Source organism: Callorhinus ursinus, unplaced genomic scaffold (assembly GCF_003265705.2).
Source record: "Callorhinus ursinus isolate GAN/ISIS: 27379988/994484 unplaced genomic scaffold, GSC_fseal_2.0 scaffold36, whole genome shotgun sequence".
Taxonomy (NCBI): Eukaryota; Metazoa; Chordata; class Mammalia; order Carnivora; family Otariidae; genus Callorhinus; species Callorhinus ursinus.
The window spans coordinates 3,089,224-3,112,182 of record NW_027397098.1 but is presented as its reverse complement, the minus strand read 5'-3'; the positions used below and the strand labels follow the sequence as shown (position 1 = coordinate 3,112,182).

The 22,959-nt window shown below is 40.3% G+C and overlaps 1 protein-coding gene across 2 annotated transcripts in view; it reads right to left on the bottom strand.

Moving 5' to 3' along the window:
* FRMD4A (FERM domain containing 4A) overlaps positions 1-22,959 on the bottom strand; it is a 595,336-nt gene that overhangs the window by 500,351 nt on the left and 72,026 nt on the right. The gene's annotated exons all lie outside the window — the stretch shown is intronic.

Here is a 22,959-nt window from a genome sequence, read left to right as displayed (position 1 = left end):
ACTGAGCCACCCAGGCGCCCTAATGATATGGCTTTTATCCTTCCCGGTTATAAAAGCTTTATGTTGGTTGAGGGCTTCTTTGTTAAAGGTTTTCAAAGCTATCTTAGGTTGGGTCTTCCCTGAATGCAGGATGTGAGTAGTTTATCTGAGAGGAAATCTCAAGAATTAGCAGTGAGATGGCAGGCAAGTGAGACAGAAGGAAGGAAAGTTAAAAAAAGGTTTATTATTAAGTTGATTCCTGTTGTGATAAGAATAGCTTAGACTCGGGCGCCTGGGTGGCTCAGCTGGTTGGGCGACTGCCTTCGGCTCAGGTCATAATCCTGGAGTCCTGGGATCGAGTCCCACATCGGGCTCCCTGCTCAGCGGGGAGTCTGCTTCTCCCTCCGACCCTCTTCCCTCTCGTGCTCTCTATCTCTCATTCTCTCTCAAATAAATAAATAAAATCTTAAAAAAAAAGAATAGCTTAGACTTATGGGGGGGGACCCTCTAAGGAGTCTTATAGAATGTCTCCCCAAACTGTCTGCTTAGGGACCAGAAGAAGTTAGGGCATCTGTCTGCTGATTCCTACTTCCATTGGTTGAGAGTTGCCTCCAAGGGTGTTAACTTTCCTACTTTAAGGTCAGGAGGCTTCTGGGGGAAATCCTGGAGGATGAAACGGAGAGAAACCAAGGTTCTATGCTTAAAGTGAGTTTATGGGCACATGTAGGCACTATCCCTATAGCTGCACTGAAGCCAAATGGGACATAGGGATATGAAATGAGCACAACAAACATTGCCACAGTACGTTAAGACTCTAGGATGTGAGATTTGGGGGCAGAAGACATGTGCTAGGCCCTGGGCCTTATAGTTCTTAGGCTGACTCTTTTAATCACAGATTAATGACAAGTCACAGATTTTGAGGATCAATTTCTCTCTGTAGAGAGAGAGGAAGGAAAGAGTCTCAGCTCTCTCTGTGTCATAGGGCTGTTGCTAGGATCAAATAGGATAATGTGAGGAGCTATGAAGTTTGGGCAAATACTTTTCATTATGTTGACCACTTACAGTCCCTTCTGGGAATCCATTATTTACTCTGGGTCTGTGAGCAGCGAACACCATGAGGCTGCTAAGGTTATTGGTTGAAGGTACCCCCGACAGCTTCCCCTACCAAGTGAGGCAGATGTGGCCTTGGTTTCATCTGCTTTAGGAGCATTCTTTCCCTTCTCCAGGCCTGTCATTCCAGGGCGATGCAGCGTGTCTGTACCACGGACAGCACCCTTCCACCAGCCTTTCAGCTGAGTGTCTCTAATGGGACAGGCAAGCGGGAAGCACCACTCCCCACATGCAAATAACACTCACTTCTCCCTTCTAGAGTTCTGCCTTAAGATCTTCTTTCCCAGCAATTTACAGCAAAAATAAGGCATGAGCTACCCTTTCATCTATTGCAAGCTTTCCGTGTGCCAGGCATTATACTGAAAGCCTTACATACTATGTGTCATCTAATCTCATTTATATAACATATACTTGTAATATAAAATTATTATCCTAAATTTATGGGAGAAACAGGAGCTCATGTAGATTTAAAAACTTGCCCAAAGTGTTTCAGCAGTAAGAAGTGACGACAGTAAATGAATCCAGGCTCAATCCCAGATCCAGAGCCTTGAACCACTATGTGATAGTCTGTCCAGAACTCAGATCATCACCCACTTTATTTCTTCCTTGGGGAAATAACAACATTCTCTCACCCATCACTTCTCCAGAGGACCTTTCAAATATCTATTTCATTTCCCTGCTTCTTTTTCGGGCAAAATGTACTTTTTTTTTGGTTGATCTACTACTCTTCCCTCCTGGTGACCCATAAAAATGTGTTCTAAAATGTGATTCTAGTTCTGAGGACACAGGAAGGCAGGTACAACATTTCACCCCGAAGCTACTGTCCTTTTAATTATCTGGCACATTCACAGAAAAATGTCCTGCAGATGCTTCCTTTTCTTTTCATTTGTGGTAACATAGCTGGATCACTTATGAGTTGAAGCCCCTGAAGCAGAGATGCTATTTGGCTGTGTAACACTACAGGCATTAATATATTTATGAACCACCTTAATTTACTCTAATTAAAAATGGCTTTTTAATTGGTAAAAAAAAAAAAAGAAAGTCTGTTTGAGAATTGCTCCTTTAAAACTGATAAAGTAGGGTGGGATCAGGCAGGTTTCTATTGATCTGCAATCTACTCAAACCACCTGAATCCCAACCCAGCTGCTGAGATGGCACAGATTGGCCACATGGATAGAGAACAGGAGAAGAAGAAGATGCTACTCCAAGCATTTGCTCAACTCAAAGAGTGGTGTGATTTTGGGAAACACCCACTTGGGCTCTGATTGCGTTGAACTAATCTGTTTAATGAACAGCCGTGACGTTTTGTGCTAGAATAGATGTAACATCTTCAAAAGAGTAACTAGTCTGGCAGTAGGGGCTCTTTGCACCTCAGAAAGTGAATTACATCATGAGATACTTGATGATCTATCAAACAAATCATGTACTGATTTAGAAAATGGTCCAAATATACCCTTACTTGGGCTGTACATTGATAATATACAGTAGGATATTGATTGTTACCAGAGTTACAATCCCAATACTGATAGAGCAATGACATCTTCATTATTTCTTGCCCACCCTCTTTCCATCCCTTCCAAGCCTCCCCCAACAGAGGCAGGCTGGTCACAGAGTAAATCTAATACTGTCATGCAACTGAAACGTCGAGTTGGAAGTTACAGTCTGAAACCACGGTGGGGGGTGGTTTGAGATACCAGTTGTACGACAGCTACGTCTGATTTCTCAGACCTCTTCCAAATGCTTTCCTTTCCCAGTGTGTGTATGACATTTCTATCATGTGGCACACTCAATATCTGCGTCGGGCCTTTCCCTAAACGAGACTGCTGGTGTATGATGATAAATAGGGCCTCGATCAGCAGTGATTCCCACCCCTCCAACCTGCCGGCAAAGGTCGCCTAGCAACTGTTGTTAGGGGCAACGCCAGCGTGTTTAGTTCAAGGCAGTGCAACAAGACAGCTCTGGTCTCCTGAGGGAGGTTCAAGTTTATGCCCTGGAGATTAGGGCCCTGTCATAAATCTATACCAGTTAGAACCCCCCCTTGTGCTTGCATAAGGTTTAACCATTATTACTAAATTTGCCAATTTAACAAGATCAAAACGGTCATCCTGAGCTTATCACACCTTCCACACAGGCAATGGAAAAGGGTTAGTATCTGATTTTTACAACCAGGTAACAGCTTGGCCTCATTCCCTTTCCTGCTTAATATTCACAATGTTGACTTCAAAATGGTTTCCAAACTGTGAAGCTTGGTATAAAAATAAAAAGTAAAAAAAGAAGAAGAAAGTCCTTTATTAAGCCCCTGCTGGGATGCTTTTCTCTTTAATGCATTTCAAAAAGAAAAAAAAAGGAACAATTTTGCATTCAGATGCATGTCTGTTTGTGAATTACACCACCCCCTATTGATTGATCCTCCTAATGGCTCAGCATTTGCAAATGAAGATGCAGTTACCCCAGTTCCTTTGGCTATTAATTCAGTCTACATAGATTTCTGCGGGCCTAATGAGCACAGGATATCTTCCACCAAAATCCATGTTTTCAAGGTATATGATAAAAGAGCCCTAAAAAATTGCCTATATTAAAAGTAGCCTATAATAAACAGCCAAATAATATAAAATTTAATTTTATGTCACCATATTTATAAAATAGCCAGTCAGTCCCCATTCAGAGAAAAAAGAATATACATCAAATTCTACTGTGACCTGAGCTCTTTATATAAAACAACTTAATAGCGACTCAGTTGGAACTATCTGAACCTGTGACTTGAAGTAGCTACTAGAACCTTTTTGCTACTGTCAGCATTTTTAGCATAACCTTGTATTTAGGTGAGACTGATTATTCAACAATAATTAAGATTCCTATTTAGCATAAAAGGGATTTCAATTATGAATTTATTTTTAATTCTTGTTTTTTTTTAAAAAGTCTTCCATTCCTAAGAGGAGAAATACAAAAAGTGCAATGGTTTGAAGGACACTATAAATTCAGACACTTGTGTTCAGAGTTTATGTAATTCACATTCAAAATACTTTATTAGCCAGCAGTGATTGTAATCCCCTCCTACAGAGTAGTGGAGGGGATTTGTTTTCTCCTAAAAAAAGCCAACAAAGAATTAAAACAGAGGTGTCATGAGGAACAGAAACTGCAAAAATAAAATAACAGAAGTATCACTTGCATGTATGTGCCTCTGCCTGTTAGGAAGGGAAGAGGGCCTCCAGAGGACTCGGGGACCAACCATGAAGGGATTTCTGGGTGATTTAGGAAGCAAGGCCATAGTTAGAAAGTCTTTTGTTTTCCTGAGCTTGCATTACCACCAAGCTGCTTTTCTTGGAATGCTAATGAGCACACAGGTAGGAGGGGATTGCTGGGGCCAAGACAATGCTGATGGAGAAGAGCCCGCCTTGCAGAGGTGAGTATCAGAAAGAACCCTGGGGAACTTGTCTTATTTGTTCTCTTATTCCTTAAAGCATTCATACCTCTCCTCACAGGCTAAATCCACAATCTTAGGAAATTACAAACCCCTCGGGTTTGGGATCTAAGAGATGTGGGAAAAATCCAACATTTCAAAAGCGAAAGGGAGAGATAATACTGAGAAAATGGGGAGGAACTCCAATGACCAGTATTTATTATCATTCGAAGTCATGGAGAGTGCATAAGGAGTGGAGACCATCGATAGATTTCACTATAGTGCTCAACTGTTTTTATTCCAATATAATAGCATGTAGTCAGACATATCTAGTACACCTATAAGTCAGACACAAACCAAACATCAAATACATCCCTACAATTAATTTTAGTCCCACAAATCTCTGAGGGGCTGCATTTTATATTAGCTTTTGCAAATATTTCTTACATGTCATTACTAAGGATATTGGAGAAATTCAGTGATAGATAGCCCCGAGGTATCGGTAGTATATTAATGGTAATAAAAAATGACAAAAGTCCAATAAAAACATCAAAGGATAACTTCCATGTTCACATGTTCTCTGTAAGGATTTAAAGTATAACCTAAGCCTCTAGCCCATGACCTCTGAACAAAATTACAAAGTAAAACAAGGATAAGGAGGCAATAAATGCCAAATTAAATAATGATAGATGGGCTGCAAGAGGCGACCCTGTCCTTTGTACAATAATGTGAAACAAGCAACTAATGTCCCAAGCTCTTCATGGGGAGGCCAGTCAGGCAGCAAAGAGCAAAAGGGACATTGTTGGTGGGAAGATAAAGTGGCGCAGTTGCTATGGAAAACAATATTGCAGCTGCTCAAAAAATTAAAAACAGAATTACCATAAGCTCCAGCAATTCCACTTTTGGATATACACTTGAAAGAATTGAAAGCAAGGACCTGAACAGATATTTGTACACCTGGGGAATACAAATAATGCACAACATGAAGTTACAAGCACCATTCTCTCTATCTGATCATGCCAGCTCTCAAGGGAGCTTGTCATAAGAGGTCCTGGTCCATAAGGGGCTTTTTTGTTGTTTTGGGGCAATCTTTGTTGCTTTTTTAGTACTGGAAAGGTGCCATCCCAGTAGTGCCTTCCCAGCGTCACAGATTAGTGAGTCTGTGACTGGAGGCATCTCACGTTCTTGTGGGAAACCAAAGACACCATTTTCACTTATACCATTCTTACTGCCTGTTAAAAAAAATAAAAAAAGGATGGGGCTTTACTTTCTTAGACTATCTTTGGGAGTGAACTTTCCGGCCCTTACATGAGCTGCATTTTTTTGCACCTTCTTTTCGGACACTGTTATGTCTGTGGTTAAACTATAAAAGGCTTATTGGATTGAGTCGCTATTGAGATTAAGATATTACTCATCAATGGCCAGATGATGGATCATTTGAATTGGCTACATTTAAAAGAAAAAAAATTAGAGAGCTCTCATCCTAAACAACTGTCCTACTGGTACCTATGGAAACACCAAGTTAAAAAGTGGACACAAAGGAATAAAACAGCTAGCTTTAGGGATTCCGTCAACAACATGAAAGGACAGAAATCAGACTTAGAACAAAAAATTAAAATCCACATCCAACATAAACTATTCTTCCCAAAATCTGGCCCCATTTGCCTGTTTTAATTTCCCTTCCCCTATGAGATTTACACAGAACACTCCAGCCTAATCTCTAGGCTCAGAGTATACAGTTTACTCGTGTAAATGCTGGAAGTCAGCAAGTGAATTTAACAGAAACACCCAAGACAGGTGGTAGGACTCTTTTTACTATTCCTTATAACTATTCCAACTTTTCAGGGTTCTGTAATCAGGCTTTGCCAGCTTCAGGCCTTCTGATACAATGTTCTTTGCAGATGAATCTTAGATCCCCACTGCAAGGAATGCATGTCTCCCGGAGAGCAGCAGATCTTGCAAATTAAAAAGTCCTTTTACTTCCACTTTCAGAAGATCCTACCGAGGGACCGCCTGGGTGGTTCAGTTGGTTAAGCATCTGCCTTTGGCTCAGGTCATGATCCCAGGGTCCTGGGATAGAGTCCAGCATCAGGCTCCTTGCTCAGCAGGCAGCCTGCTTCTCCCACTGCCTGCTGCTCCCCCTGCTTGTGTTTGCCCTCTTTCTCTCCCTCTGACAAATAAATAAATAAATAAATAAATAAATAAATAAATAAATAAATAAAATCTTAAAAAAAAATAAAGAAGATCCAACCAAATTTAGAGAGAAGTTAAAAAGATTAGTGGCCATTCACAACTCCACTTAGAGGGACCTAGACTGGCTGTTATAGGGTGTTCTTCCCATCCATGAATATACAGTAGTTATCAGGTAAGCCAGATGGCACCCCCAAAAAAACCACCTCACAGAGAAAACAGATGGCCATAATTTCTCCCAGGCCCTCATATAAACGACCAGGAAATAGCTCAGCTGGAGGCAGATATTCAGGGCCCAATAGAAACAATGGCAGAGGATTCCCCACATAAGGTGACCTGGTCCAAGATTGGAATGTACACTCAGAAAGAAGATTATTGTTAAACATTTTATACATACCTTAAAGACATAATGCATTAAATCTTAAAGTTCTAGAACATAAAAAAATCTTTTGATTTCCATCCTTGTTGGAAATCTTCCTGAGATAAAGAAGCAAATTAAAGAAAATGTAGTTGGATGGCAGGTCAGCCTTTTGTTTTTTTTTTTTTTTAAGATTTTATTTATTTATTTGACAGAGAGAGACACAGCGAGAGCAGGAACACAAGCAGGGAGAGTGGCAGAGGGAGAAGCAGGTCTCCTGCTGAGCAGGGAGCCCGATGCAGGGCTGGATCCCAGGACCCTGGGATCATGACCTGAGCCGAAGGCAGACGCTTAACGACTGAGCCACCCAGGCGCCCCAGCCTTTTGATGTTACTCAGTCGACAACTGAATTTTGGGGGGAACTGGAAACAACCAATTTCTACAAAACCAGAAATATGACTCTAGAAGCAATTCAAATCACATCTATCTTCACAAATCCCTAACCTTGCCTATTCATCTGAAAATGCTTGTCAATAGTGGGATGTTAAAAACAGAATTGTCCATACACCAAAACAAATGATGTAATATATGGTGATTAACATAACAATAAAAAAATTAAAAAAAACAGAATTGTCCTGAACTTGAGGAAAAATTTAAATTATTCTAGACCTCTGATAATAGGCAAATATTCCCCAAAAACTTCATCTGGGAGAAAACTTGATACTTTCTCAATGCCTTTTTAATGTAGATTTTTAAACTCTCCTTCTCTAGGACCAAGGAGCCATTCTTTGAAATACAAACTTTGGAGAAATTATTTCCTTCAGGAGAAAAAGAAGAGGACAGTATTTGGAAATTGGGCTTTGGCTATCTGAAGAGGTGAACTTAACTTATTCCAACTGCCAAGACAAAATTTGGATCCAACTGTTCCAGGGAATTTTGTATTACTGTGTCTGACTCTTGGCTAAAATTTTAAGGGAATGGTTATGGGGATCTCTGTTTGTCTCTGCCTATATGTTTAACTGTGTCTATATATGTATGTTGTAGATATGTGATATTTTTCTACCTCCAGACAGTACTGCCAAAAGTAATTTGTAAAAGAACTCTATTTAACTGGCTTAAAAACAAACAAGTACTTATATAAGAATTGGGTATTCTAAAACTCACAGGAATATAAAAGCTAAACCTAATGTTTTTCAAATCCACCTGATCTGAGATAATCTTTGGTAAATAAAAGCTAGTGGAAGTTTGTTAGTTTAATCAAAATAGGTAGGTCTTCAGAGTTATGAACATTGATTATAATTCAGATAAATAACTCCCTGGGTTTGCTAATCAACTTCATGTTATCTCACAGATTTGTCAGCAAGAAAAATAGTGTGGGATGATGGCTGACTCTGTCTAATGTCTCATAAAGTTTCATGGGTAACTGAAACATAACTGTTCAAAGCACCTGTCTTAGATATAAGTCGGATAAGAATTTTTAGGTGAACTTTTTTTAGCAAATTATGATTTTATGAAATTGTATTTAAAAATAATTTCTCAAATCTTTTTGGCAACCTGAAACCTTAAAGTTTTGCTAAGTTAAATAAAGCAATAGATAGAAAATTCACTGAATGTCTAGATCATTTCCAAATAAGATACTGAAACATTAATTACTGAACATAGGCTTATTGATTTTGGGCTTCCTATCACATAGAAACTAAAGATATATTTGGGTCTATTAGTAAGCATGTCTTGTGCCACATTAAAAGATTGGGCTATGAAGAAACATGGTTTTAGAAATTACGAGATATATTCATAAATTTTCTAATCAACAAAATGCTGGTATAAAGATAGTAGTTCTAAGGGTTAAGAATTCCAATTAAAATATGTGACCAAAGCTACAAAAAGTACTAAGGGAAAGAATTCTGTATGAAAAGAAAACAGGGGTGTGTTTCTGGGCAAAGAAAAGGTATGAGATAGGGAAATGTGTTTTTGTTAAGGGAAAATAAAGTATATTTGTCCTAAAGGGAAATTTATTATTTCAAAATGGGAAAGGGGAAAATAAAGGACAAAATCAAATAAAAAGTTGGGAAGAGAAAGAGAGAGAGAGAATCTTACCTTATGTCATCAAGTTGGCTAAAATTGAGTGTATTATATGGATTATAAAATGAAGCTTTAAAATCAGCAGTACACTTATGTAAAACTATAACAATTTTCTTTCATCTGCAAAAAGAACAAAGTTTCCTTGTACCAGTGGTCTGCCCTTGATAATAATATATTATGAAAGATTTTTCTTTACTTTTTAACTAATCTGTCTAGAAAACAAAAATTTTATGTCTTACCAAAATAATTTCCTATGCTTTATGTTGTCTTAATCTGATCTTTGATTATTTAAAAGAACTAAGTCTTCTCATATTCAAAGAGCTAAATTTTACTTATAACTTATTGCCCTTGAAATATTTTATTGCCACTTTGGTTAAATAGATAACTAAGGATTATTTCATAATGATCTGTGATCCTTATTTAGTCAAGTGTCTAAGCCTTTTGATATTTTCAACAAACTTCCCCAAATCAAATTCTAAAAGAGTCTGTTTGACCTGGAGCTAATTTTGAGATTTGTCAGGTGGGTCCCTAGATCATCTCAAAAGATTTGTTCTTTCTCCTTTCAACAATAAAATGTTACAATAATTAGGCTTATTTGGTATGTTAAATCACATGGCAAGCACTGTCAAATAAGTGATGATAAGCCTTCTTAGGTTATATTGGGTGGGTAAGGGTTATTAATAAAATTGTATAAAGAAATTGTTTAGGGGCACCTGGGTGGCTCAGTTGTTAAGTGTCTGCCTTCCGCTCAGGTCATGATCCCGGGGTCCTGGGACTGAGCCCCGCATCAGGCTACCTGCTCAACGGGAAGCCTGCTTCTCCCTCTCCCACTCCCCCTGCTTGTGTTTCCTCTCTCACTGTGTCTCTCTCTGTCAAATAAATAAATAAAATCTAAGAAAGAAAGAAAGAAAGAAAGAAAGAGAGAGAGAGAGAAAGAGAGAGAGAGAAAGAAAGAAAGAAAGAAAGAAAGAAAGAAAGAAAGAAAAAGAGAGAGAAAGAAAGAAAGAACGAAAGAAAGAAATTGTTTAAAGTTTCTAGAAATCTTAAAACATAGGACTGTTTTCACTTGTAATTCTAGTTATTATCTTGAAATGTACATTATAGAAATAACCAAATCTCCTTGCCAACCATATTATAATGAATTCTCATCAGATCTTTAACCATGGCCACTTTTAAGTCTTTTGGCATTTAGTTATTGTTTTACTCTGATGCCTTTGCAAAAGTGCTTCATCTTTAGTAAGACTCACGGAAAGAACTCTGAGTACAGGTTTCTGGATCACTTTAAGATCATACCATTGAACTAGATAAAACTTTATGGAACTCCCATGAAAAACCTGGATTCATAAAGCTGTTAACAAAAGATCAACAAGAATTAATTAAATGGGACCAAATGAACTATGATGACTCTAATTTTTATGACTTTTTGTTTGAGACAACTGCTGGTTCTTTAATGTTTTGTTTTTCCAGATTTAAGGAAACTTCTTCTCTTTTTTCTGAAGCTAATTATGACTCACAACAATTTGGTAAAGTGTACTTATGTAAACAAATATGAAACAATTTTTCTCCCTACCTGATCCCTCCAGAATTTGGAAACTCTTAGTGAGTATGTGTTCTTATTTCAATACATTTATTTGCATAAGTTCAGTAAGAATCTGTTCTCCTTGTAATAGGACACAACTGGAAACACTGGTTAAATTAATGAAGAGGAAATATATGTGTCCTAAGATGGCTGACCGAGCCAGCAGGGAAGTCCCAGTCCTTGCCCCAGGGTTCTTCCATGTTCTCCCTGCTCCACTTCCCGCACATGCCAAAGTGCCAAGTATGCGGAAGTAGAAGTGTATAAATTACCCTCTTTGTGCTCGGGGCTCAGACCTTAGGAGATCATTCTCCTCTGAGCCCGCGGGTGTTAAATAAACCTCCTATCCGCCAAGATCTCCAAGTGCCGCTTGGTTCTTCCATCAGGCGATCCAGTCCAGGTTCCGTAACATTACCACTGTTGTAATAAGACTGGAAAGTCATATTTGATAATGATGTGCATAAAATCAGACATGCCAGACAGTTTTAAGGAACTAAGATTGACTTTTTAGAGCCAATAAAGTCTCTTAGGAAAAAAGCCTAGTACCTTGTTCATAGGATTCCTATTGATGGGGTTTTGGAATACAGGTGAGGTTCAGCGGGGTGGAGTCCATAGCTGACGACCAAGAAAGAACTCTTGAGACATCTTTGGTGCATCCTGGGACAGGACCCTTGGGCAGAAAGAGCTGCTGCCCTGCGCCGTGAGGGGTGGCTAATCATATACTATAGGGTTGGGGGTGGTAAGGAAAAAGGGAGGTTTCCAAAGAACTTTCATATGCTAAAGAGGACCTACGGGATACCAGGGGCCTTGCCATTGTCAAGTTAAGGTTGTTTACCTCTCTAAGTAAGGCATTAACTTGAAGTTAGTTGGGAACTTCCTGGAGGAACATTACACTCTGCCACTTCAATTATCTGTCAGTGGGCTGCAGTTTATAAGGGCATTTAATTTTATCTACAATTCCTCCGGAAACTAGGTTATTAATTATAGGAATGCTTTGTTCTTGTAGATTGCTAAGACATTTGTAAACTGAGGGAGACTCATGTCTTGTAGGATTATGATCTCTATAACTTATTTGTTTTTCCTTTAGGGCAGCCAGGAGTGCCTGAGGAATGTCACATATATCCCATGGGGGGAGTAGTGGGGTGTCAGCTTCTCCTTTGTCCTCGGCTTGCCTTCTGTTCCCTCATTATTATCAGCCTAACCAGGGGACTACGGTGAGTAAGAATGGTGACTTCCTGGCAGGTGTAGAAACCTCAGGATTTTGTGGGGACCAGAAAAAAAGAGGAATTCACCAAAATCTATAGTACTGCTGGGAAAATCTGACGGCAATTCCTTGGCTTGGCTTCCTAGCCTCAAGAGGCTTTTAAAAGTTCAATTTGTGATTCCTTATGAAAAATTCCAGCAAAGCAGATTTAAAAGAGTCTATGTGATTGGGGTGCCTGGGTGGCTCAGTCAGTTAAGCATCCGACTCTTAATTTTGGCTCAGGTCATGATCTCAGGGTGGTGAGATCAAGCTCTGTACTGGGCTCTGCACTCAACGCAGAGTTGGCTACTCCCTCTCCCTCTGCTCCTCCCCCAGCTCAAGCTCCCTCTCTCTCTCTCTGTTTCTCTCTCAAATAAGTAAATAAATTAATAAAATCTTTAATAAAAAAGAGCCTATATGATCAATCACTATTCTTGCTGCACTGACAAATAATCAGGCCAAATTTATTGAAATGAGGCTTACTTTGTAAAGAAATTAGTTTTAATTCTGCTATCCCTGGTAGGAATAAGGGTGATTGTATAGAGAAAAAAATAGGTTTCAACAGCAACTATAAGACACACTTGTGGAGAGTAGATTCAAGTTCTGCTCATTGTTTTTGAGGTTTTTCCACTTACCTGTAAACTGGACTGGATCCTAAATTCTTCTGATTTCCTCATCTGGCTACAAATCTCCAAGCTAACATTTCCAATTTTCTCTCATCCTTTGACTTAGAATCACTGATAACTAAAACTACCTTTTTGCCTGAAGCCCTGCAAACTGAAGCTAGATGACTACATATAAACTTCAGAGAAAATGGAAGCCACCATTCCTCATTTTAGCCAATCTTCTGCATGCCTGGTCCTGTATGGGCCACTCACAAACCTCACTGGTGCACCCAAAGACATCACCAGAGATGTGTAAACTGCAAACCAGGAAAATCTGTCAGATTGATGAGGGAATAGAAGGCAAGTTGAGGACAAAGCAGAAGCTGACACCTCACAACCACGCCCCCACCCCCCCACGCCCGCCGCATGGGATATATGTGACATTCCTCAGGCACTCCTGGGCTGCCCTAAAGCTAAGGAAAGGAAAAACAACTTACAGAGATCACAATCCTGCAAGACATCGGTCTCCCTCAGCTTACAATGCCTTAGCGATCTACAAGAACAAAGCATTTCTATCAATAACCTAGCTTTCAGAAGGAAATGTAGATACAGTCAAATGTCCTTATCACCTGCAGCCCACTGACAGATAACTTGAAGTGGGGAGAGTATAATGTTCCTCCAGGAAGCTCCCAACTATCTTCATGTTAATGCCTTGCTAGAGGGAAAAACAACCTTAATTTGACAATGGCAAGCCCTCCCGTATCCTGTGAATCTTCTTTAACGTACGAAAATCCTTTTGAAAACCTCCCATCCCCTTACCCTCTCCAAGCCCGTAGTGTATCATCAGCCACCCCTCACAACCCCAGGGCAGCAGCTCTTTCTGCCCTCGGGTCCTGCCCCTATGTTTTCTTAAACCACCATTTTGTACCAAAGACGTTCAAGAAATCTTTTTTGGTTGCTGACCCTGGACTCAACCCCCCGAACCTCACCTATATTCCAAAACCACATCGAGATTGCTACTGCCTGCCTTCACTCCATCTGAACATGCTTCAAGCCTGACATCTAGAAATCTCAACTGGCAGCTCCTGGGACTCAAGACTGTTTTTCTTTTGTTTCTATAGAAATGTCTCTTGTTAAGTACCTTATTGCTTGCACAATACAGGCCTAACTTTGGGATCCCAGGTGCATCACTGCTTCCTGAAATGAGATACAATGGTTTAATTGACCCGAACACTTCCCAAGACTGAGACTGATTTAATAAGATATAGAGCAATAGATCAACTTAAAATTCTCGACTATGAAATTCCTTATTTGAAGTTTCAAAGATAGGACTGAAGGCGAGAAGAATTTGTCACCCCAGAAATGTGCCACTTTGGCATGAGAACTATTTTGAGCTAAAAGCAATCAAACCCCAGCATATTCAGGAAAAGGTCTTTTCTTCCCCTTCAAAGGCCTTAATTTACATTAGAAAGGTGGCCTGTACCTGGAAGAGAGTTATTACCAGGGATGTCTAAGAATCTTATCTGCATAAAAGGGCATCCTTTGGTTTCCAAACATCTCTTCTGCCTTCCTGTGAAAGGCCTTCCTCCCCTTTGTACCCCCACAGCCCTGCCTGTTTCCCTGACTCAGATTGCTACACAAGCCTCAATCTCCTAGCTGCCCTTTGGATCTATTTTTATTGGGCTCCCACATGTAAAAACCAAGAACCTAGAATGGAAAGAAATTTTCCTTCCCTACAAGATGGATCGTGGTGATGGTGGCACAACAGTGTGAATGTAATTAATGCCACTAAAACTAATTAGCTAAAAATGGTTAAAATGGTAAATTGCATGTTATGAGCATTTTACCACAAATTTTTAAAAAGGGGGAAAGGGAAAAGCCATACTGAGACTGCAGTCTAAGTATAATCAGGTCAGTGACAAAAGAGTAGTGTGGCCCTCAGCTGTACATTTCAAATAAAAATGACCATCTCTGAACTCCACCCCCTGCCTGAGACACACAAACACTGACCAAATTCCACATAAAATCTTGTTTTCTACATAAGGTCAAAATACCCTTTTTTTCTATAAATGAATCTACACAGCTCCACCATGACAGCTCAGAGAATAATAGTTGACTTTGGGATATTCATAGATAATTTTCCCCAAGCGTGAGGGGGCAAGAGGACATCGGACTAAATCAATTAGTACATTTAATTAGGATTAATTAAGTCTTGCTGGAAAGAGAGCAAATGAGACAAAATAAAATCACTTTCAGAAAAGGCAGGACAGGTCATAAGAATGCTGGTATCATTTACTGAGCGCCCACTCTAAACTAATGAAAGGTCATTACTGTTTCCACCAGCTACCCCTGGCTTCCATCATCAGGTACTGGAAGGTCTGCACATCAGGGCAGGTTAAGTGGAGTGATGTCACTAGGTCCACCTAGTGAATTGTGAACCGAAGTGATGTGTCACTTCCAAAACAAAGCATTTAATTGCTGGTGCAAGATTCTCCAGAGATCTGTGGTGAACAGTAGAGCTTGTGATGGTGGCTCTCCTGTCAGAATGAGAAGTCCTGGGTAAACACACTATCTGAGATTAAATATTTGCAGTTATAAGCGATTAAAAGGGGGGCAGGAGGAATTTGTTACCACAGTTTATTTAGCCTAGCCTGTTTTTGCTACAAAACAAAACAAATAAACAAACTGACACTGAACCGAGCACTTTGCATTATATAATCTAAAATCCTACAATGACCCTGCAAGGAGATACTATACACCCATATTTCAGGTGAAGCAACTGAGGCAAAAACATCACACCCAGTAAGGCAGACTTATGATTAAAACTCCAAAACCTGGGGCGCCTGGGTGGCTCAGATGGTTAAGCGTCTGCCTTCGGCTCAGGTCATGATCCCAGGGTCCTGGGATCAAGCCCCACATCGGACTCCTGGCTCAGCGGGGAGCTTGCTTCTCCCTCTGCCTCTCTCCCTGCTCATGCTCTCTCTCTCTCTATCTCTGTGTCTCAAATGAATAAATAAGATCTTAAAAATATATACATTTAAAAACTCCAAAACCTGCTTTCCTTCACTGTAATCTAATGTTCCTTCAACATTCAAATCTCATTTGACCATTGAGCCATTTTCTGTCACTTCTAAATGGCTACAGTGTTCCTCATCCTCAAGATAAAAAAGATGATTTCTCTGCCTCACCTTATTAACATCTAAATAAGTACCACCTTTCCAAAAGAACAATCTTTGGTAGGCAGAGACCTTCTGAGCTCTTAAATCCCTTAACTCTAGACTCTTGCACAAAAGGCTCAACATCCTAGTTCCCAACGTGTAAAGTGGGGACAATAATAACCCCTGTGCTCATTCTCATGACAAGTTCATCACAGATGATGCACAACCAGAGTTTAGCTTGGGTCCTGCGGAGGAAGTTAGGTCATGGGCCTTTCTTAGGCTCCCAGAGTGAGGAGTAGAGGTGCTGAAGGAGGGTAGGAGGCGGAGGCATGGAGGCAGATCAGCCCAGGGACAAGAGCTTGGGCACTGGAGTCAGGCCTCTGGTTCGTGAACCAAGTACCAGCTCTGAGGCAGGTTGTCTTTCTTCTCTGGGTTCCCCATGTGTGAAATGCGGACAAAAGTAATATCTACCCCAAGGGATTGCTATATGGAGAAAATTAGTTCCTACATACAAAACAGCCAGGGAGAAACGTGGAGAAGAACATCTGAATCAGTACTTTTGGCATTAGAAGAGAGGTAAGTGCTTTTCAGAAGGTGCCTGAACTCTGCTATGGGCTGAATCCTATCCCTCTCCCCAAATTCATATACCGTAGCTATTGTAGTCCTAAACCCCCAGGACTTCAGAATGTGACTCTATTGGGAAATAGGGTCTTTACAGAGTAATTAAGTTAAATGAGGTCATTAGGGCAGGCCACAATCCAATACGACTGGTGTCCTTATAAAAAGAGAGGGAAGACCATATGAAGACACAGGAAGAAGACAGTCATCTATAAGCTAAGGAGGGACAACTTAGAAGAAGCCAACCCTGCCGACATCTTGATCTTGGACTCCTGGCCTCCAGAACTGTGAAAAAATACATTTCTGTTGTTTAAGCCTCCTCCCCGCCGCCCCGCCCCAGCCTGTGGTTCTTTACTATGGCAATCCTTGCAAACTATACAAGCCCCTGCTGGTTGCTGTGGCCAGAGGAACTTTGAAACCCTCATTAGAAGCTGATTCTGGACAGCCAAAGCTGGCTTTGCCTTGAGGCTTAAAGAGGACACGGCAGCACATCAGCCTCAGAGAAACCCCCTCTCTCATCTGCCTTTGCTGTAATCATCCTATGAACTGAGGGAAGGGGGGGCTTCAAGGTCTCTCCCAGGAGCTTCCCCAGCTCAGCTCCCCAACCCCCAGAGTCCGAGGTTCAGGGGTACCTCCTGGGGAAACTGTTGACCAATACCTCGTTTCTTGTTAAATCGCCAAGGTTTTTTCAGGTCTAATCACAGATGTATGTCTTCAATTTAGGTGTGTTACAGAGAAATGGAGGCAAAGTCAACTTATCAGGAAGAAACTTTATGTCACAGCCTAACACAAACCTAATGTTAGTAGTATTAGGAAAGTACTTTTCAAGCACCCATGAGGGCTTTAAGAAGTGCTGATTCAGAAACAACTCGGGCGTGCGCGCGCGCACACACACACACACACACACACACGCACTCTCTACTGAGCCGTAAGTAATTAAGTTACTTTGACAAAACACCAAGTCCACTAGACAGAAACGTTTAGCACCATTCCCAAAGGACAATATGGTGCCAAAAGTGAAGAAAGGGAGGTAAGGACCCTCCTCCAGGGCAATAGAAAAGAGAGACAATGTGGTGACAGCAAGGGACTAAAAACTTGTAGGAGAAGAAACAGCATGAAGGGAGGACAGCATCCAGGTAGAGGGGCATGGAAAGGAGAGAGGTCAGAGGCACGTAAGCACAACGAGAGGGACTGGGAAGCCTTTAGAGGGATTTGCAGCCCTAGAAACTTCTATGGAGGCTCTTCTAAATGATCTGACAGTGATGGCCTTCTCCACTTCACTCTGCGTAGAGCTCCATCAATGTGTGCACCGATGTGAGCTGGGGAGTGATATGAGCAGCTGATCGCCTCTGGCATCCACACATAGAAAGTGCTAGCTACAGGTTCCAGTGACCAGAGAGACCGGAGGGAGACCGGACGGCCATTCTCTGGTGGAAGGCCGTGTGCTACCTGTGCAGCTAGAGAGAGATTCCGAGCGACGCTCAGTTATCTCCCCAATGGCCCCCACTGCTAAGCACTGCTCCTGAAGAGCTGGACTCAGACCTCAGGTCCCTGGAATACAGACATTTACACAGTGCCCAAGACAATAGCAAATTGAAAATTCAGCTCATAGCGCCTGTCAAAAGAAATAAGATCACATTAAAATTCTTGCCATTTCCTTTTTCTGCCAAACTAGCTAGTTTAATATGCAGGTAGCCTTCTACCCTCCTTCCCTCCCTTCCTCCCTTTCTCTCTCTCTCTCTCTCACTGGTATGAAAGACACATTTATTCTCCTCCTTTCAGGAGGAGTGTTTAGCAGTGGGGTGCTCTTTCAGAGCACCTTGTGAAATCAGTCCCATTTAAGGAGATTCAAATAAAGGCAAGGACAGGGAGTAGAAGGCCTCATGGAGCACTGGACCTGCTCAGAATGACCAAGTCTCACCCTTGCGCTGAAGCCCAGCTCCCATTCCATGCTTGTATTTGTTGTGAGGAGATAGAATAGCTTGGTTGTAATTCTTAAAAAGCTTCCAGGCATTGTGCAAGAGTCAGAAAGCTCTCTTGGGCCCTTATACGAAATATCATTTTCATGAGTTAAAAAACAATTATTTTTGGAAACAGGCAACTGTACACGGTACATTGTAAAACCCTATCTTAAACCAAATGATAAAGTAAGTAAAGTCAGCCTCCTGCGCCTCCCACCCCACCACCCTAATGGCTGCTCATCAGAGTTCACATCTGCTGTCTGACCCCCCACATAACCTGAGCCAACAGTAACTGAGCACGTGCTATGTGCCGGACAGAGGGCCAAGCACCTCATAAAGATCACATTTATATTCTCACACTACATTATGAGTTAGATCACCAATATAACTGCCCAGATATAAGGAGACCCATCTTACTCAATGAAAAGACCCTCCAAATACCACTTTTTATCCAGTTAATTATATAAACAATCTTAGGGCTGGAGCTGAAGTAAATATGATGTATAAAATTTATTAATTCAGTTGCACATGCATATTTAAAACCACATACTATTTAAATTATATATTAATGTAGAAATATTGCTTTTTTCTGGTCTTACAGATCATTACACAATTTTATTCACCGATGTGTTCTTTTTCTCTAGAGCCAAATTTGGAGTCACTCAGTTCATCTTTTCCAGGACACATCATCTTCATTTCCATCTCGGTTTTTTGAGATGCAGCACACTGTCACTGGAAATTTTATCCCAAGCCACGAATACCCACTAATATAACATTAGAACAGTTGTTCTGTTTATTCAAACTACAGGTGTATACTGATGAGCTCTGCAACGTAACCATTCACTGCACTGCCTTTTAAAGGAATCCTCAGAAGGTCTGTTTACAATGGACCTGATATTTGCATTCAGGAGGTCACATTCCCAGAAACAATTGCTAAATCTGTGTTCAATTCACTTGTCTCCTTTCTGTTTACTGATTCTGTCGGAAAGCCTCTGCAAGCATCCCAAACCAGCACTGATTGAACTCATTTCAGACCTATGCATTTTCTTTAAACAACACCATGTTTTTTCAGTTAAAATAAACAAGACAGCATCCCAAAATTTAAGACATTTTGTAAGGATTCCCCTATTTGGATATGCCTTCTTTTCTAAGGGATGATTTTGGTAAAAGCCCTTGTATTTGTGTTCTAATTTACATAACACCATTAACCCCGTTTTACAGATCGTGAAACTGAGGCTCAGAAGTTGAGGTAACTTTGCTAAGATCAACGACTTAGTATTTAAATAACAGTGTTTAAAGGCCTAGCTAGGACTGCCTGCCAGGAGGCCATGTGTTGAACCCACCAACTGCACTGCCTGTGGTCTCCCAATGTGGCCTCTGATCCATGTCCACTTTCTGTAGCCAATTCCCTTTCCAGAAGTTCCCTGAGGCTCTCAGAATCCATGCCAATTCTCACTCCTGCCTCTGACTCCATCATTTCATTTACAGGAATTTAACTGAAGGAAATAATCAGAAAGGTGCACAGTGATTTAGCCTCAGGATATTCATGATAGCATTATTTTTAAGGGAGAACACACACTAAACATCCACAATGAGGGATGTGTCAAACTAACTATATGCTCACAGTGGAATGCTAAGCAGCCGTGTTTAACATTCATGAAATATTAAGTGGAAAAAATGAGAAGTTGTGTAATAGGATTCTAGTTTTGTTTTCTTAACAGTATATATACATCAAAGAAGACTGGAAGGAAGAACATCTTAACTTGGTTAATCCCTGGGTGATGGAATTAAAGGAAATGGTTATTTTCTTATTTGTATTTTTCTGTCTCCCACCTTCCAAAAAATATGCCTCTTCCAAAAGAATAAGTCCAACAGTGAGAATTAGGCAGCAAAGAAAGAGGAAATGTACCACATGGAGTGACAAGAGAAATTCCTGGGTGAAAATGGTGTCTGATTTCATAAACTGTTGCCTACTCTACTTCCACAAAGGTATTGCCCTGCAAAAGGATTTTCCAATTAAGGGGAAAAGATTAAGGTTGTAATCCTGGCAAGTTATCCAGCCCCAAATCTGTTTGGTCTATTACAACCGCACAGGTGTAATAACCTGTCTTAGAGAGTCAACTAAGTGGACAAACCACTTGGCCATATGTCAGACCCTCTGCTATGGCCAAAAATCAAGCGAGCTCTCCTAGAGAATTAGCTAGTGCTCTTTTAACCCAGTCCCTGGCTCAGGGTTGTACTAGGTGGAAAGTAACAGATTTAGCAAAAATAGCACATTCCCCACCCTCGGGGAGTCCACTAATCCAGCAAAGACATGCTGATAAAGACGTGGACACAGTGAGCAGAACAGGAATGGGCACACTCTGGGGGAGGCTCAACAGTCACAGCCGGTCACTTGCTGGTATCTGGGAGTAACGTCCAGTACCTGGAGAGCTAATTGCACTGGATTGAAAAAGGTAATAGGAGTCTAATTTGTATTCATTGCCAGGTAGAAGCAAGACTGTCTCTTAGAAAGCTACCATTCCACACCCCTGCCACATGGTTTCTGGCTCTTTCAAGAGAACAATGAGAACAGATTAAAAAAAAAATGAGAACAGACAAAAAACAAAAACAAAAAGCCCACATGTATACAACTAATATGTAAACTCTGGTAGGCAGCATCTAAGATGGCTGTGAGTGATCCTCACCTCTTGGGATTTACTCCCTAGTATAATCCCTGCTCCTTAAGAGTGGGGTGGACTTACTGATTTGTTTCTAATGACCAGAATACAGAGAAGTGATGGAATACCACTTCTGAGATTCAATGATAAGAAGGTTGTGGCTTCTATCTTGAACAACCTCTCTTTCTCTTGCTCTCTCTCTCCTTACTCTAGGGAAATCTAGCTGTCATGTCACAAGGAAGTTCTATTGAGGCCCATGTGGTGAGGGACCCAGGCTTGCCAACAACCAAGTGAGTGAGCTTGAAAGCAAATATCCCCCAATCGAATCTTCAGATGAGAGCACAGCTCCGGCCAACAGTGCAGCCTCCTGAGAGATCCTGAACCAGAGGCACCCAGATGAGCTTCACTCAGCCTTCTAACCAACAGAAATTGTGAGATATTAAATGTCTGTTGTTTTAAGCCACTAAATTTTGGGGTAATGTGTTACATGGATTAGTTATCTACATAACTAATACAGACTCCAAATAGAAACTTCCAAAAAGAGGTTCCAGATGGTATTAATGAGTTTTAAAATAAGAAGTCTAGCTGATTCACTCAGTCCTTACATGGACTCTGTATCCATATACCTGGGAGTTCATACCCCAGCTCCACCATCTACTAGCATGTAACTATAGCAAATTATTCAACCTCACTCTTCCTCAGTTTCCTGGTATAAAATGGGAATAATAATAATAATACCACTTAGGTCATAGGCTAAAGATCAAATGAGTGTGTGTGTGTGTGTGTGTGTATGTGTGTGTGTGTGTGTGGCTTACATCAGTGCCTGACAAAGAGTAAGTGCATATACATGCTTGTTATTATGACTATTAAAACATGATAATAAAAAATGAGACATCAGTATATACCCTGTATTTTTAAATTTTTCGTTTACATTTTATTTTTACAAAATCAGATTTATATTAAAATTTCAAAAACAGAAAAAAGAATGATCAGATACTCTTCTAGATTCCTCAGATGTTAACATTTTGTTCTATTTGCTTTAGCCTTCTCTTTTATATTTTTTTCAGACTGATTTAAAAGTAATCCCTAGATACTCCAGTGTGTCTTTTCAAAAAACAAGAAGTTTTCTTACATAACCATAGGAAATCATCAAAATGGAGAAATGAACATTGAAGCAACATTATCATCTACTCTATAGGTCGTGAGGTTTTTTTGTCCATTATCCCAATAACGTCCTTGACAGCAAAAGAAGATCCAAGATCATGTACTGTATTCAGTTGTCATGTCTCTTTAGTCTCTATAATCTACAACAGTTCCTCTTTTTGTCTTTTTGTATTTATGACACTGATATTTTTGAAGAATACAGGCTAGTTATTTTAGAGAATATTCCTCAGTTTGAGTTTGTCCAGTGTTTCCTCATAATGGGATTCAAGTTACAGTTTTTGGTAGGAATACTCTGTAAATGATGCTGAGTTGTCACTCCGTGGTATCAGGTAGCACATGCTGTTGATCAGTGCCATTTCTGGAAATGTTAGCTTTGATCGTTGGTTATATGTCTACCGGGCACTCTAATGTTACTATTTTATTCTTTGTAACAAAAAGTAGCTTGTGGAGGATAAAATTTGAACCTATGTAAATATCCTTTCATTCCTTGAACTTTGATCCACAGTGCTAAAACCAATTATCACTATCCTGGTTGGCAAATGGTGTTTTTCTAATTCTGTAACTTATTTTATATTTTTTAGTTGACATTATACTATAAGGAAAATCCTTTCCCTCCTTCCTCATTTATTTACTTATTCATTCACTTATATCAGTGTAGAGTCATAGATTCTAACCTTATTAATCTTTCACTATCCATAATTTTTATTGAAACAAAATATAAATCTGAACAGCTCTAAGTCAAATAGATTCCTTTGACAAGATTTATAGACCAAGACAAGATACATCATTTTTAAAAGACACAGGTCTATTTTCTTTTATTAGAGCAGAGATTTTGCTCAGGTTAAGAATTTTTCA